This window comes from Sturnira hondurensis, unplaced genomic scaffold, assembly GCF_014824575.4.
Source record: "Sturnira hondurensis isolate 20B ecotype Veracruz unplaced genomic scaffold, ASM1482457v3 Scaffold0005509, whole genome shotgun sequence".
NCBI lineage: Eukaryota > Metazoa > Chordata > Mammalia > Chiroptera > Phyllostomidae > Sturnira > Sturnira hondurensis.
The window spans coordinates 80,256-95,544 of NW_028078140.1; positions in this window are offsets into that span (position 1 = coordinate 80,256).

The window sequence follows — 15,289 nt, forward strand, 5'->3', positions numbered from 1 at the left end:
TTGCTTTCTTAGGGTCTTACATCAGAGAAAGAGTTATTATGAATTACATAGAATATTATTGTCTACATTTTAGGTACAATGAAGGAAATGAAAAAAAATTAAAAAAAGGAAATGAAAATAACATACAAAGGGGAATGGTGATGAACTGATTAGCTCTGTCCTTGGTAAAATTCACACAGGCTTTGGAAATTACCTTGAAAATAGACAATACACATTTGTTGTTTTAGACCAGGGTGATGAAGTTTTAGCAAAAGCAAGCCATAACAGTCTATATGCATTTTCTAGGGCTGATTCCCACAGGAAAACTCAGTTTGAAGCTCTGGCTCCTGCCCACCACTTCACTTCTATAGGTTTTCCATACTGAGCTGAGTCACATTCGCCAGACTAAAACAAACTGGTCCCCTACAATTACTTCTCTTTGTTGTTAAATTTTTGCATAATTATTGCTTGTTTTCATTCCACCCACCTTCTGGAAATATAAGAAACATGACAAAGTAAATAATATTTAGAAGAGTGTATTTGTTTCAAGTTTTGTACTGAGTGCTACTAATAAAGATTTTTAAAAGTTTTTAGTTCTAAGTTAGGTACTAGGTTAAATAACTATGGTAGAAGATAAATTAAAAGGTCACTTAAATTCATGAAAGCCTTCAGGAATGCCTGCAAGATATTTGTAATAGAGTCCTATAGAAAACTTGACTTGGAAAACAACCTACCATCTTAGGCTACATGTTCCACAAATGGAGAAATTCAGGTGGAGGGAGGTTGACTTGCATTACTTTCTGTCAGAGGAAATAAGTGGCGGTGGCACTTATTTGAAAATAAGTAGGTCACTCAACCCCAGATTTTCAGAACATTACATTAATTCTTAATATTCCTGAGAATTACTTGAAATTAACAAAAGTATTTCTATATTAAAAATGGGTTCATGACACAGTAAAAGGGCTATATAACAAAAGTAGGTAATAGTTAAGACAACTCACTTAGTCAAGACACCAATGTTGGGAAATTTGATTTCAACTACTCAATTAAAGTAAAACTCATAATTAGCCAAGTCTGGGTGAAAAGCATTAATTTATTTAATGTGTCCTCATAATTTAAAAAAAATTCTCCAAGAGTCCACCTTCCATCAAAAATATTTAAAAAACCCTAAGTAAATAATCATTTTACATTTATTTCTAACAGTAAAATGACTGACTTGCTAGATCAATGAAGAAATTGTGACTCAGAGGTGAGAAAACCCAAAGACCAGAACATCACAAAGATAGGAAGTAGAAGCTGGGAAGGAGTGCTGGGAAGTGCTTTGCCTGGTTTTACAAATTGTACCACCCCCCATGGCTAAGGCTGAGTGAGTAACCTCTGGAATGCCAGCCACGAAAGCTTGTCTCTGGTAGCAAATGCTGCCTCAGCTTCCTCCCCTGACGCAAAAAGCATGGTCAATGTTTATGATGGGTAAGACTCCTCACAGCGGGGGCAACCTAAGCCAGACATGATCACTTGGGAAGCCATCGTAGAAAGACTCCGGGGTCTGAAACAAAGAGGGAGTGATGGACCCTCACCCCCAGCTATTCTGACATAGTCCAAGTCCTCTTGTCCTCTGGGAGAAGTGCTTCCTGGCTCCAATCCACTTAAGTCTGAAACCCTGATGGGGAGGGGTGCAGCTCCTTGCCTTGCTAGAGCAGTATCCAGGGTAAATCTGGCATAAGAAAGAATTCCTAAAAGTCCTGTGAAACCTGCTTTGCTAAGAGTGCTTTCATTTATATGTTAAGGGTCCAAGCAGGAAATGAGTATGTCTCCCAAAGTTTCTGCAACCCCCTTTCCTGACAGACACTGACTCAGACTAAGCCCTCAGATTTATTTGAAATGTTATCTACTGTTTGATCCTTGCCGCCTGTATTCCTGAGTATTACAACCCAATAAAAGCCCCTGGAGGAAGGGGCTTGAGGCCTTTTTCCTCTGAGAAACTGGCCACCTCTCCTCCCTAAGCAAATTATGTCTTAGTAGTGCTTACTTTCATCCGTGGCAGACGGGGGTACTTGAGGGCAGAGCCGCCTCCACACTGGAGAAAACAGTCTTGAACAACGGTACATTTCTGTGTCTTCCACTTACAATAGTGGCCATCAGAGTCCCATGTCCAATGCTAAAACAGCATGTACTTGGGCAAAGCTCTTTGTTATTCTATTACACCTTACCTTCATAGTGGGCTTTACAAAGTTCATGATGATAACGCCTCATACAACAAAAGCATTCTTCACTTACATTGTTGATTATTACAGGCCTTTTCATCTGGGTGTCCCACACTGTGATTTGCACCTTTGAATTGAAGGTGTTTTTTTTTTTTCATTTTACTTACCATTTGCTCAGCCATTCTAGGGAAGGAAATTTTCTATAGGCAATTGTGATTTAAGATGAAATGGATATTAAAACAACTAAAAAGAACAGAAAAAAAGCTTGTTAAATTAAACAAAAAAGGTAAATCTTAAATTTATTTACTCTATGCACAGTCAAATAAAATAAGCATCTTTTATAAATATATTAATTAATGAACCAAGGGTTTGATCTCCAAAATATATAAAGAACTCACATGACTCCACTTCAGGAAGACAAACAATATAATTAAAAGATGGACAAAGAACCAGAACAGACAATTCTCCAAGGAGGACATATAAAGGGCCCAGAGATATATGAAAGGATGCTCAGCATCACTAGGTGTCAGAGAAATGCAAATTAAAACCACAGTGAGATACCTCTCATACTTGTCAGAATGGCAATCATAACCAAATCAACAAACAACAAGTGCTGGTGAGGCTGTGGAGAAAAGGGAACCCTAGTACACTGTTTTGGGAAGTGCAGACTGGTAAAGCCACTGTACAAAACAGTGTGGATTTTCCTCAGAAAACTAAGAATAAAACTGCCATTTGACCTGGTAATTTCATTACTGGGACTATACTCTAAGAATCCTGAAATACCAATTCAAAAGAACCTGAGTAACCTAATGTTCATAGCAGCACAATTTATAATAGCCAAGTGCTGGAGGCAATCTAAGTGCCCATCAGTAAATGAATAGATCAAAAAACCATCATATGTTTACACAAAGAAATCCTACACAGCAGAGAGAAAGAAGGAGCTTCTACCCTTCACAAGAGTGTGGATGGACCTGTGGAGCATTATGCTAAATGAAATAAACCAGGCAGTGAAAGACAAATACCATATGATCTCACCTATAAGTGGAACTTAATCAACAAAACAAACAAATAAACCAAATACAACCAGAGACATTGAAATTAAGAGAAAACCAACAGTAACCAGAGGGGAGGTGGGAAGGGATAATGGGGGGAAAAGGGGGAAAGGTTGTCAGGAACATGTATAAAGGACACATGGACAAAGTCATATTGGGGTACAAAGGTGGGAAGTGGGGGTGGCTGGGGTGGGGAGGTGTGGTGGGGGAAAATTGGAGACAACTGTACTTTATTTTTTAAATTTTTTTTATTTAGTTATTTTTCAAGTACAGTTTTCTATCTATTACTCCCATCCTATCCCACCCCCATCCTCCCCCCTCCCTCCCATTTCCATCCTTCTCAGTTGTTGTCCATGTATCCTTTATATTTGTTCCTCTAAATCCCTCCCCTATTTCCCCTGAAATTCCCTCCCCTCTCTCCTCTGGTCACTGTCAGCCTGTTCTCTATTTCAGTGTCTTTGGTTATATTTTGCTTGCTTGTTTGTTTTGCTGTTTAGCTTCCTGTTAAAGGTGAGATCATATGGTATTTGTCCTTCAACACCTGGCTTATTTCACTTAGCATAATGCTTTCCAGTTCCATCCATGCTGTTGCAAAAGGTAAGACCTCCTTTTTTCTTTCTGCTGCATAGAATTCCATTGTGTATATGTACCATAGTTTTTTGATCCATTCATTTACTGATGGGCACCTAGGTTGCTTCCAACTCTTGGCTATTGTAAATTGTGCTGCTATGAACATTGGGGTGCATATGTTCTTTGGGATTGGTATTTTAGGCTTCTTAGGATACAATCCCAGCAGTGGAATTGCTGGGTCAGGTGGGCAAAACAGCAGTTTACAAAGTCAATATCCAGAATCAATGTACTTTAACAACAACAAAAAACTGTGAAAAAAAAGACCAATTAAAAATCTTTTTCTTTCCAATTAAAAATCTTGACACACAGATCTACAAGTAACACAAGTACACACTTGCAAGGAACAAAGGATAAACAAATTGCGATTTCAGTGGAAACTGACAGGCAAAAAAAATCATTGGAGCATTGTAGTTTGAGAAATAAATAAGGTCATAAATATTATTAGATGTTAAACATTAGCTTGTGGAGATGAACAAATAGAACCTAAATGCAAGAAGCTAAAAAACAAGAATAGCATGTTGTAAAATTGTTAAATAAAAACTATTAGAAGGCAATTGTTTAACTAGGCATTATACTAAAAAAAGACATTGAATATAAAATAACACAAACAAAACAAAAACCAAACATTATGCTTTTGACAATATTTTTTAAGTCCCAACACATTAAAATATAAACATAATTTTGGGATCTTTCAAAAGTAATGTCCCCCAGGAACTACCAAAGACTTCAAGAAAAAAATTATTTCTACACCTTCTTTTGAGCACAAAAAATATTTTTCATAGTATTAATATTTCTAGGGAAAAACAATTTTTCCTCAGATATATCAAAAGAAACAAGAAATTAATATCTGTTGCTATTTAAGGAGTTGATGCTAAATAACTCAATTTAGAAACATTTACTGAGTGGGGAAAACCTAGGGTGGATGAAGTGCTGTGCTTTTTGAGATACACTGCGTGCAGCCTTCAGCACTCACTACCCTAAATTTACCCCAACTCTAATATTGAACTATGCTGGTCAGTTTCAGATTTCTAAGCTATCTTTTTCTGTGCTTATCAGGGTCTGATTTTTGACAGATAAGGTATTGTGCAAATAAGTAAAATAGTAAAGTTTTGTAACTAAATAATAATGTCTATGACTCCAGGAAGCTCTTAAAATGAATGATTATAAATCACCGTACACTTTGTCAGCTGGTGAAAAATTTTGCAATCGCTCCAACAACACGTATTCTGCAGTTTAGTGAACCTCTGAGTTCACAAAAAGTGTTGTGCACATGCATACTTACAGACACATGCACAACCCTATACCCATGTACACAGCAACCACAACAGATATGGAGGGGTGGCCCTTGGTTAAGAACAAAAAATAGCAGGAAAAAACAAGCATATAAATTATTTATTGTGTTTAGAATACTTTTATCATTGTTTTTGTTACACAGTCCAGGCTACTTGTAAGTGTCGTCAGCATATTTTCAAGCTATGTGAAGTAGACAGCTCGGTAAATGACTGTAAGTGTAGGGCCCAGCCTTTCCACTTTCCTATCTGGAATGTCTTTCCTGCATTTGTAAAGTATCCTGAAGCACAAATACCTTTTAACAATTTGCTGCCACATTAATGACTTCATCTCTTTTATTGCTAGTGGTTGATGATGGCATTTTGATGGAGACTGAAGTGAAAAATTATCAAGTTTTAACATGAAACAAATTAGTTTTGAAAATGCTATTTTTCAAAAAATAAACAACAAATAAAAATATCTCTCCACTGATTTATATGACATTATTTATTAAGCTGAAAAACAATTTTCTGAGGGTAGCACCAAGTGCCTTTCAATCATGACCTTCTGCTCTATACCTTGTGCAATTATGTTTGCTGCAGCTTCAACAGAACCATGATTATTTTTGGCATGACAGGTAAATGGACTGAGATCCTTCAGTGTAATATTCTGCAAGTACATGCCTCCAGAAGTAGCCAAGTGCCTGGTTTACTCAATGCCTCTCCACTGCTCCAGGTCCAAGGAACATGGGTGTGTGGGTAGCTGGTGGCCATACATTTTAAAGTTGTGCTTGTGTACAACCACAATTAAAGTTGTGCTTGTGTACAACCACAATTAAAATTGTAATTGTGTACAATTAAAACCTCTGTGTCCTGGGGCTGGGTTACAAAACTAGGCTTGGCTAAGGCAAAGAGGAAGAAAAAAATACAACAGTTAAGTACCAGAAGCAATTAAGAAAGTTTATTAATTTTACATTGTGGTTTTAAAATTATTGTCATTTTCAAAATGCCTTTACACTAAAAGTTATATACATGCATTAAGTTCTCAAGTAATTAAATAGAAAACAAATAAAATCTAGATTTGATACAAATACATAGTTTTTTTTAAAGACTGCTGGTCTTGATACCATGTTGTAGCATATACACTGATAACACCTATTTATTTTTTATTTTATGGGATAAATGTTCAAATGTTCCCACTGAAAAATATTCCCTTTCAGAGTCCCTTGCAGTTAAAGGGATCCATGTCACAGAGACCTGCTCAAAGAGATGTAGGCACATGTCATTGTGACAATTATACTTCCCAAATAAAAGAGCAAAGTGCAACCAGTCAGTGCTCTTACTCCTGTTTGCTGCCTGGCATTCACACATGAGTTTGGGCCATAGAAGCCACCTTGTGACTAAGCTGTGGCAATTATGAGAAGAAAAAAGAGGACTGCATGCAAAGGATTGAACAGAGAGAAAGATATCATTGGAGCAATGTGTTCATGAAGCAGTTCTGTACAGCTGCACCTGAGATATACTGTTCTTGTGACATGGGAACAAACCAAATAAGCATACACTATGTGTTCAAGCTGTGTCAAATGCTCAGTTACTGTCAGCCAAATATGCTACAAACTAATTCAGCAATTATCTTTCAAATACAAAATTTAGACTTTCATATAGGTTATTCCACTACTATTGATTTATAAGACTTTAATCTTTTCTGAGAATCTCAAACAGAAATTAAATACCCATTAAGATGTTTAAAGCACCTAATTATTGTGTCTTAAGTTTGGGGGTCTTCTCAATTGCTAAGACAAATACACCTTGAAAAGCAGATATAAATTGATTTAAACTACTTCAACAATCAATATTTAATCCAGTTTTATCAATGTTGAATATCTAACACCAAGCCATTATTACATGAAGTGTTAAAGAGACTTATTTAAGAAAAAGAAAATAAAAATATGAACAGTAAAATGACAACAAACTCACAACTACCAACAAATGAACCTAAAAAAAAGAAAAACAATAAAAAAAAACCTAAGCAAACAACTAGAACAGGAACAGAATCAGAGAAATGAAAATCACATGGAGGTATTTCAGTGGGGAGGGGGAAGGAAGAATAGTGAAGAAAAGGCACAGCAAAGAAGAAGGACAATTGGTAGGCATGAAATAGATGGGGAGAAGTCAAAAATGGTATAGGAAATAGAGAACTCAAAGAACATATATGCACAACCCATAAATATGAACTAAAGGGGGAATGCTGGAGACTAAAGGGCAGAAGGAGAATAAAGGGGGAAAGTTGGGAAAACTGTAACAGCAAAATCAATAAACTATACTTTGAAAGAATATTAATAAAATATATTTTGGAAAGGTAAAGATTCATGACACATTGCTTTTCTGTATGTTCATGCATTCGATATAAGAATAGAGGAGACGAGGCATACTCTCTAAAACTAGAGCATACCTTGGAAATCATTATATTAAAGTTTGGTGTTAAGTGCTGTGGACAAAATGTATGAGCAGAAGGGGAGGAATTGTATGGGGAAAGGTATAATAATTGAAGAAAGGTTTTTGAAGTGAGTCAATGGCAATGGAAATGGAAGGGAAGATAATAAGATGCATCTAGAAACTAAATTTTTAGAGACTACAAAAAAGAGGTAGCCATAGAGGCTGAACCTAAAGATTTTGGAAGATATTAATAGTATAAAATAAGTGACAAACACAAGATGGAAGTGCTAGCAAATAGGTTTTAGGAAAGTAAAAAAATTACCTGTAAAAATGAGCAAGAAAGCAGTGGCAATATCAGTCCAAATCTCAGGAAAGATATCAGCAATAAAAGCTATGGATTGTGACATGGACTCCAACCCACAGTGTCCATGGCATTATGGCGGAAACAAGACAAATTCACATGGACTACCAAGCGAGTCCTATGGAGGAAAAGGGATGAGGAGAGAGTGTTGACCCTTGCCTTGACAAGCTTTTATTGACTTTAATTTGCATAGGAATATAGGGAGTATAGAAAGCTCATCAATCATTGTTAGGCAGTAATGATCAAATAGATAACATTTAAAGAAATCTGAGGGACTACTTTGAGTCAGGATCAAATAGATAAAGGGCCATAAGACTTTGGGGAAACAAACTCATTTCATGCTTGGACCCTTATCATTTAAATTGAGGGTATTAGCAAAGCAAGTTTCATAGGATTTTTTTGCATTCTTTCTTAGGCTTGATGGCCCTGGGGAACCTGCAGTTTCCAGCACAGGGCTGCACACACCTCCAGCATTGTTTCAGGCTTACGTCTAGAAGGGGAAATAAGGCAGCCAAGAGATTAGGAGACTTCTTGCAGACAGAAAGAGGACTCAGACTATTTCAAAGCCGAGGGGTGAGCGTCCATCACCTTTTTCCATAGTCCCTCAAGTCCTTCCTTGAGGGTCCCCTTGTGACCATGCCTGTCTTAGGCTGTCCCTCCCTTGAAGAGTCTTACCCATCATTGGCTAACTGGTCATGCACTAGGAATCAGGCAAGGTGAAGTAAAGTGGGCATAGGCGGTGCTCTTGCCAGGGGGATAAGCTTTGTCTCTTTAGTGGCTTAGGGTCCCATGGGCTCTCATTCAGCCTTAGCAATGGTGGGGGTTATAGCTTCTGAAACCAGTCAGGGAAGTTCCCAACATCTTCCTCTTTTTTGTTTTTGAATACAATTGTAGTTGTTAAGCCTGTGAAAAAACAAGCATATAAATTATTTATTGTGTTTAGAATACTTTTATCTTGTTTTTTTTACACAGTCCAGGCTACTTGTATAGGGAAAGGTATAATAAGGTATAATAACAACATCAAAGGTATTTGATGTTCTCAGATGTAATTTTGAGAAAACAACCTCCATATACATCCTAAAGCACAAATAAGGATTAAGACAAGGAGGCACCCAAGGGCTGCCATTACCCAAACTCATAAGTCCAGTCCATTGAACCAGTTCTTAGGGTTCAGCCATTGTAGACTATTGTGGAGGGTCTGGAACACTTTCTGTTTGGTAAGGCATTTGCTCAAGTATTAAGAGCCTTGATGTTCCCCCATGCAGTGGGGACATACCTAAAGGGAACATTATGGGGCACTGAAGGGTTGTTGCCCTCTGCAGGAAGTGCTTGAGCCTCAGCCCCTGTCATTGGGGCAGGCCCTGTCCTGCTCCATTGGAGGACCCAGGCCCGTGAGTGATGCAGTGGGTGTCCATTTTCCTTCTGGTTGTTTAGAGTCAGCTGGGTCATCTGGTTTGTCAGTCATTTGGTTCCCACCTCCATGTAAGAGAGCTTGGTGTCTATTTCACTCATGATAAGGCTTTATTCTTTTGGCTGGTAGCTAAACAGGACCTATAGGAATGGAAACACACACATACCCTCTTCTCCATGTTAAGAGAACTACAGGGCCCTGACAAGAACCATCTCCCAGTTAATCTCTATATAAAACCTGAGGGTATTCTTTCCATTATGTTCCGTGTTCTAGGGGACGTATAAGTAAAAATATTGCTGCGTGGAATATCTGAGATTTTCCTGCCAATGCTCTCCTCTAGGATTTTAATGGTTCCCTGGCTTATATTTAAGTCTTTTATCCACCTTGAATTAATTTTGGTGTATGGTGTAAGTTGGTGCTCGAGTTTCATTTTTTTGCATGTGGCTGTCCAGTTCTCCCAATACCATTTGTTGAAGAGGCTATCTTTACTCCATTTTATGTTACTACTGCTCCCTTTGTCAAATATTAATTGACTGTAGAGGTTTGGGTTTATTTCTGGGCTCTCTGTTCTGTTCCATTGGTCTATGTGCCTGTTTTTATGCCAGTACCAGGCTGTTTTGATTACAGTGGCCTTCTAATACAGTTTGATATCAGGTATTATGATCCCTCCTACTTTGTTCTTCTTTCTCAAAATTGCAGCTGCTATTCAGGGTCTTTTATGGTTCCATATAAATTTTTGAAGTGTTTGTTCTATGTCTGTGAAATATGCCATTGGCACTTTAATAGGAACTGGAAAGCATTATGCTGAGCGAAATAAGCCAGGCAGTGAAAGACAAATACCATATGATATCACCTTTAACAAGAATCTAAACAACAAAACAAACAAGCAAGGAAAATGTAACCAAAGACACTGAAATACAGAACGTGCTGACAGGGTCCAGAGAGTAGAGGGGAGAGAATCACAGGGGAAAAGGGGATGGACTCACATGAATAAGTATGAAGGACACATGGACAATAACTAAGGTGGGGGGCAGAGATGGGAGGGAGGTGGGGAGCACTGGGGCAGGGCAGGGCTGGGAATACAAGAAAGAAAACTGTACTTGAACAAGAGTTAAACAAAAAAAACTGAGGGTAAAGAGGTTTTGACTCTTCTGTCTGAAAATGTTTTTCAATTGGAGTACAGAGTTATTCATCACAATTTAAAAAATTATAGGTAAACATGGCTAACATAATCAAATTTTTGAGAAGACTCATCACACCCCCTTTTTTGTTTTTTAAGAAGATTTTTAAAAGTATGATGAGCCCATTCTACAATTGCCTGACCATTTGGATTGTAAGGTATTCCTATTTTACATTGGATATTCCAATATTGAAGAAAAACCTGAGTAGAACATACAAGTTATTTAGGGCCATTATCAGCTTTAGTTTGCTGAGGCTGTCCTAAATGACTAAAGGCCTCAAGCCAATGGGCTTGCATCTCCTATTAAAGCAGATGCACATAGGGAACCAGAGTAAGTATCAACAGAAATATGGATGCATTTAAATTTTCCAAAGGGAGCATAATGAGTGGCATCTGTTTTCCAAATTACTTGAGAACTTAGTCCTTGAGGTTTAACTCCTATAGATGGGCTCCTCTCCCTTTGCTAAGGGGATAAGCTTTGTCTCCTTAGTGTCTTAGGGTCCCAAGGTCTCTCACTCGGCCTTAGCCATGAGGGATTACAGCTTCTGAAACCAGGCAGGGCAATTCCCAACAATATTGTATACTAATTATTCAAGATAAATAATAGGGAATTATTTAAAATTCAAGGAGAGCTCAAAGGAATGTAATTTGGGCAGACCAAAGGAAGAGAGAGGAGGCTGGAGAGATTAAGAAAGAAGAGTAAGGATTTTGGAAAGGATCAAAAAGATGTGGTGTCTCAGAAGTAGAAGAAATACTTCCATGTGCAGTGTCAGGCTTGACACAGAGGTCAAAGAGAATGAGGAGCTAGTGGGTTTGTCAGAAATTATTTGGGAACTGTGTGAAAGGGATCCAATATTAAATCTCCAACTCAAATGCATCTTTATCCTTGAATAACCTTGATTCAGTTCTGTATTTCCCTTTACCAGGTTCAGAAAGTTTTGTATCATTATTTTTTCAAGTAGAATGTCTGTCCCTAGCTCCTTTTCTTTACCTGGTATCCTTATGATTCAAATATTGTGGTGTTTCATTTTGTCTTGCAGTTCCCTTAAGCTATCTTGATATTTTTTTAGTCTTTTTTCATGTAGCTGCTTTACCTGGGTATTTCTTTCTACTTTGTGTTCCATCCCACTAAGGTGGTCCTCTGCTTTATCCAGCCTTCTTGTAAGTCTTTCTAGTGTGTTTTTTATTTCCTATATGTTTTCTACTATTGGTACTTTAAATCCCATAGAATACTCTCCTGCTATCAAAATCTATTTCACCTTCAGAAATTTTATTCTTTATTTCTTTTTGGCTCTTATTTATAGTTTCTGTTTCCTTTTGCATCCTATTGTAGTTCTCACTCAGTTCCTTGTAGTTGTCTGTGAGTTCCTTGAGCATCCTTATAACCATTCTTTTGAATTCTATATCTAATAGTTTGCTTACCTCCATTTCATTTAGTTTCTTTACTGGAGAGTCTTCCATTATTTTTGGTTGCAGGTTCTTTCTCTGTCTTCCCATTTTAGGTGACTCTATTTGTTTGCTTCTGTGAATCCCATAGCATAGCAGTATACTATGCTTTGCTAGCTTTCTTCATAGGGTGAACTTCTATGGCAGGAGTCCTGTGGGACTCAGTGTTGTGTTATCTTTGATCTCCTTGTCTGGGTGCTCTAGGGTTGCCAGTTCTTCTGTTTGTGTGGGCTCTCTTGTTGTACTTGGGTTTAACCTATGGTTGCTCCTTTGATGGTTTGTTCTCTTCTCCAGTGAATTTACTAGTATTCACATCTTGGTATGTGAATGTGGTATGGTACATCTGGTATTCCTATCTCCCAATGTATCTTGTAGGTGATCAGGGGCAGGGTGAAGGTGAAATAGATTTTGATAGCAGGAGAGTATTCTATGGGATTTAAAGTACCAATGAGTAGAAAACATATAGGAGATCCTTTGGATATGTATAACAATAACCGTGATGTTTCACCCAACTAGCCACTTTTTATAAAAGGTGAAAAAGAGATAAGACTCCTATTATAGGGAAAAAGGATGTGAGCTGACTCCAGAAAGCAGACTACTTATGTGAGGTTAGATGGTGAGATGTAGTGAGAGTGACAGAAATTTGGTGTAATGTGTGAAAATGAAGTTAACCACAACAGTAATAAAGCTCAGGATGATAGTGAAATGGTCCAAGACCAGGGTGGGTGCTGTGTGGAATTTGGAACAATAATATGACAAGAAATATATAATTTGAATAAAAAGAATAAGAAGTAAAAGGCCAAGAGTAGTGTATTATTAGAATACAAGTGAACCGAAAGAAGAAAGATTGAAATGTAATTTGTAAGGGAGAACAAAAAAAACCAGTCAAATGATTAAATTAAATCAACAAACAAAACAAAAAAACTAAACAGAAAAAGAATAAATATAAAATAAAAATGGCAGAAACAGATAATAAAAATAAAAAATAAAATGCAAGTTCTATAGGAGAGCAAAGAGAAATTTGTCTCAGTTGCTTTTGTTAGCCTTCTGATCTCTTTGTAAATCTGTCTTTAGTGCTTTGGATATAGAGCACAGCTGGGGGCCTCCAAAGAGAGATTTGTAATAGGATCCAGAACTCAGGGTGTCCAGGAAATATTAAAATATAGGATGTCTTCACCCTCAGAAGTCTGAACTGGGGGATGGGACACATGGAGCAGGGCCATTCAGAGCTGTTTTGCGTAGCAGCAGTTTTGCAGCTAACCTCCAGACTGGTCATTTAACATATCTACAACCTTTAACTGGTCCATGGATATGTTAAAGAGCTGTGGCCATACTTTGAGCTAGGGAGATAGGAATGCCTTCAACCCAGGATGTAACTGGGAGACAACTTCCTCTGGTTACAGCACCTGCATGAGAGAGAAAAGAAGAAAGGTTGGGGCTTATATGACTTTGGAGTAGTTGGGGACCATGTGGCTTTGGTGAAATTCAGCTTTGTGGTGCTCCCTTTTGCCATGTGGCTTAAGAAGCAGGAGAGACCTTGCTGGAAAGAAAGGGTCTGGAAGGACTCGCTGGTGGGCCATGATGAGGAGCCATATGGTTTTGGATTAACTGGAGATCACAGTGGTGATGCAGCTGGTGGTGCTGGCATTGCTCCATGACTAGCAATGGACTTCTGAGCCATGGACTTCTACTTCCTTTCCTGAGATACTATACCCTGGACTAGGTGGAGGGAGAAGGAAAGACCGTGTGTGTTTGTGGGTATTCTAAAGGACTTTAGTATTTTAATGTAGACATTAAGTCATTACTCTAAGTCTGTGTAACTTTTTGAATAAATAATTCCTTTCTTTTCCACCAATTTCTGGCATTGAGAGGTATCTTTCCCTGGCAGCAGGCAAGGCAAACCTAGTATGGGGGTGGGACTCCCAGAGTGGAAAGGGGGGCTCCATTCAGTAATAGTACATTGTTCACTCTCCCCCAGGTGTGTACTGTAACAATATGAAAGACTAATATTAATTTTTCACAAAATATTTGGTAGAATTCATCAATGGAACCATCTGGTCCTAGGTTTTTCTTGGTGAGAAATTTAAGAATTACTAATTCAATATCTCTGTTTTTTTATTTTAAAAAATATTTTATTTTTAGAGAGAGGGAGAGTGAGGGAGAAAGAGAGGGAGAAAAACATCAATGTGTGGTTGTCTTTCATGTGCCCCAACTGGAGACCAGGCCTGCAACCCAGGCATCTGTCCTGACAGGGAATTGAACTGGTGACCCTTTGGTTCCCAGGCTGGTACCCAATCCACTGAGCCACCCAGCCAAGGTAACAACATCTTTGTTTAAATTGGTGAAGGAAAACAAAAAAAAATAGTGTGTAATCATTCCATCTTTTACTATTACCCACAAAGTTACATTTGTTTCAGCTTTTTATTTATGGGTTTATATTATGGTTTGATGTCAATTTCTTTCATGTGTCTAGTGACAATATGAGTCAAATATTACTTTTTTACTCTCTGTAGTAGAAGTGGCCCCTGAAAAGAGAGCTTACAATATGTTTGTTTTATCAACAAATATCGTATATGACAAACAACTTAGAGATGTTAGAAATTGTTTTTATATTTGTAATCACAACTTAGACATAAGTGGTACTCCAAAGAAAACTAGAAATATTCATTGCCTCAGAATAAACTGTTGGATGGAAAACTGCATTGTATATTAATTGAGGTGAGTAGGATTGGTTTGGTTTTAAAATGAGTCAAATTCTTCGAATTACATTGCTAATTCAGCAGCAGTTGTAAATTTACTACATATTAACACAAAAGGGTTGATGCAATTGCAGAAAAAACTAAAAATTTTGGAAATAATTATAAGAAAATTAGGCTCCTATTCCTTGGTACATAGCATTTACTCTTCTGTCTACTCATGTAGGAAGTTAACACCTCAGGAAAGGCCTGACACTTCTGTCACACAGATGTTAAGAATGAGTTTGTAGCCCTGGCTGGTGTAGCTCAGTGGATTGAGCATGGGCCTGCTAACCATGGGATGGCAGTTCAATTCCCAGTCAGGGCACATGCCTGGGTTGCAGGCCAGTTCCCAGGAGGGAACCCATGAGAGACAACCATAAATTGATGTTCTCTCTCTCTCTTCTTCCCTTCCCCTCTAAAGATCAATAAATAAAATCTTTAAAAAAAGAATGAGTTTGTAACACAGCTTGTCTCTACCAGATTGCAGGCCTCACACATACTCTGGGATCACTGCCCCTTCCTGGCTCTAGACCCCATCACAACCTCCTATGTGTCCAGGCCTCATCATATCTATGACAGACAGC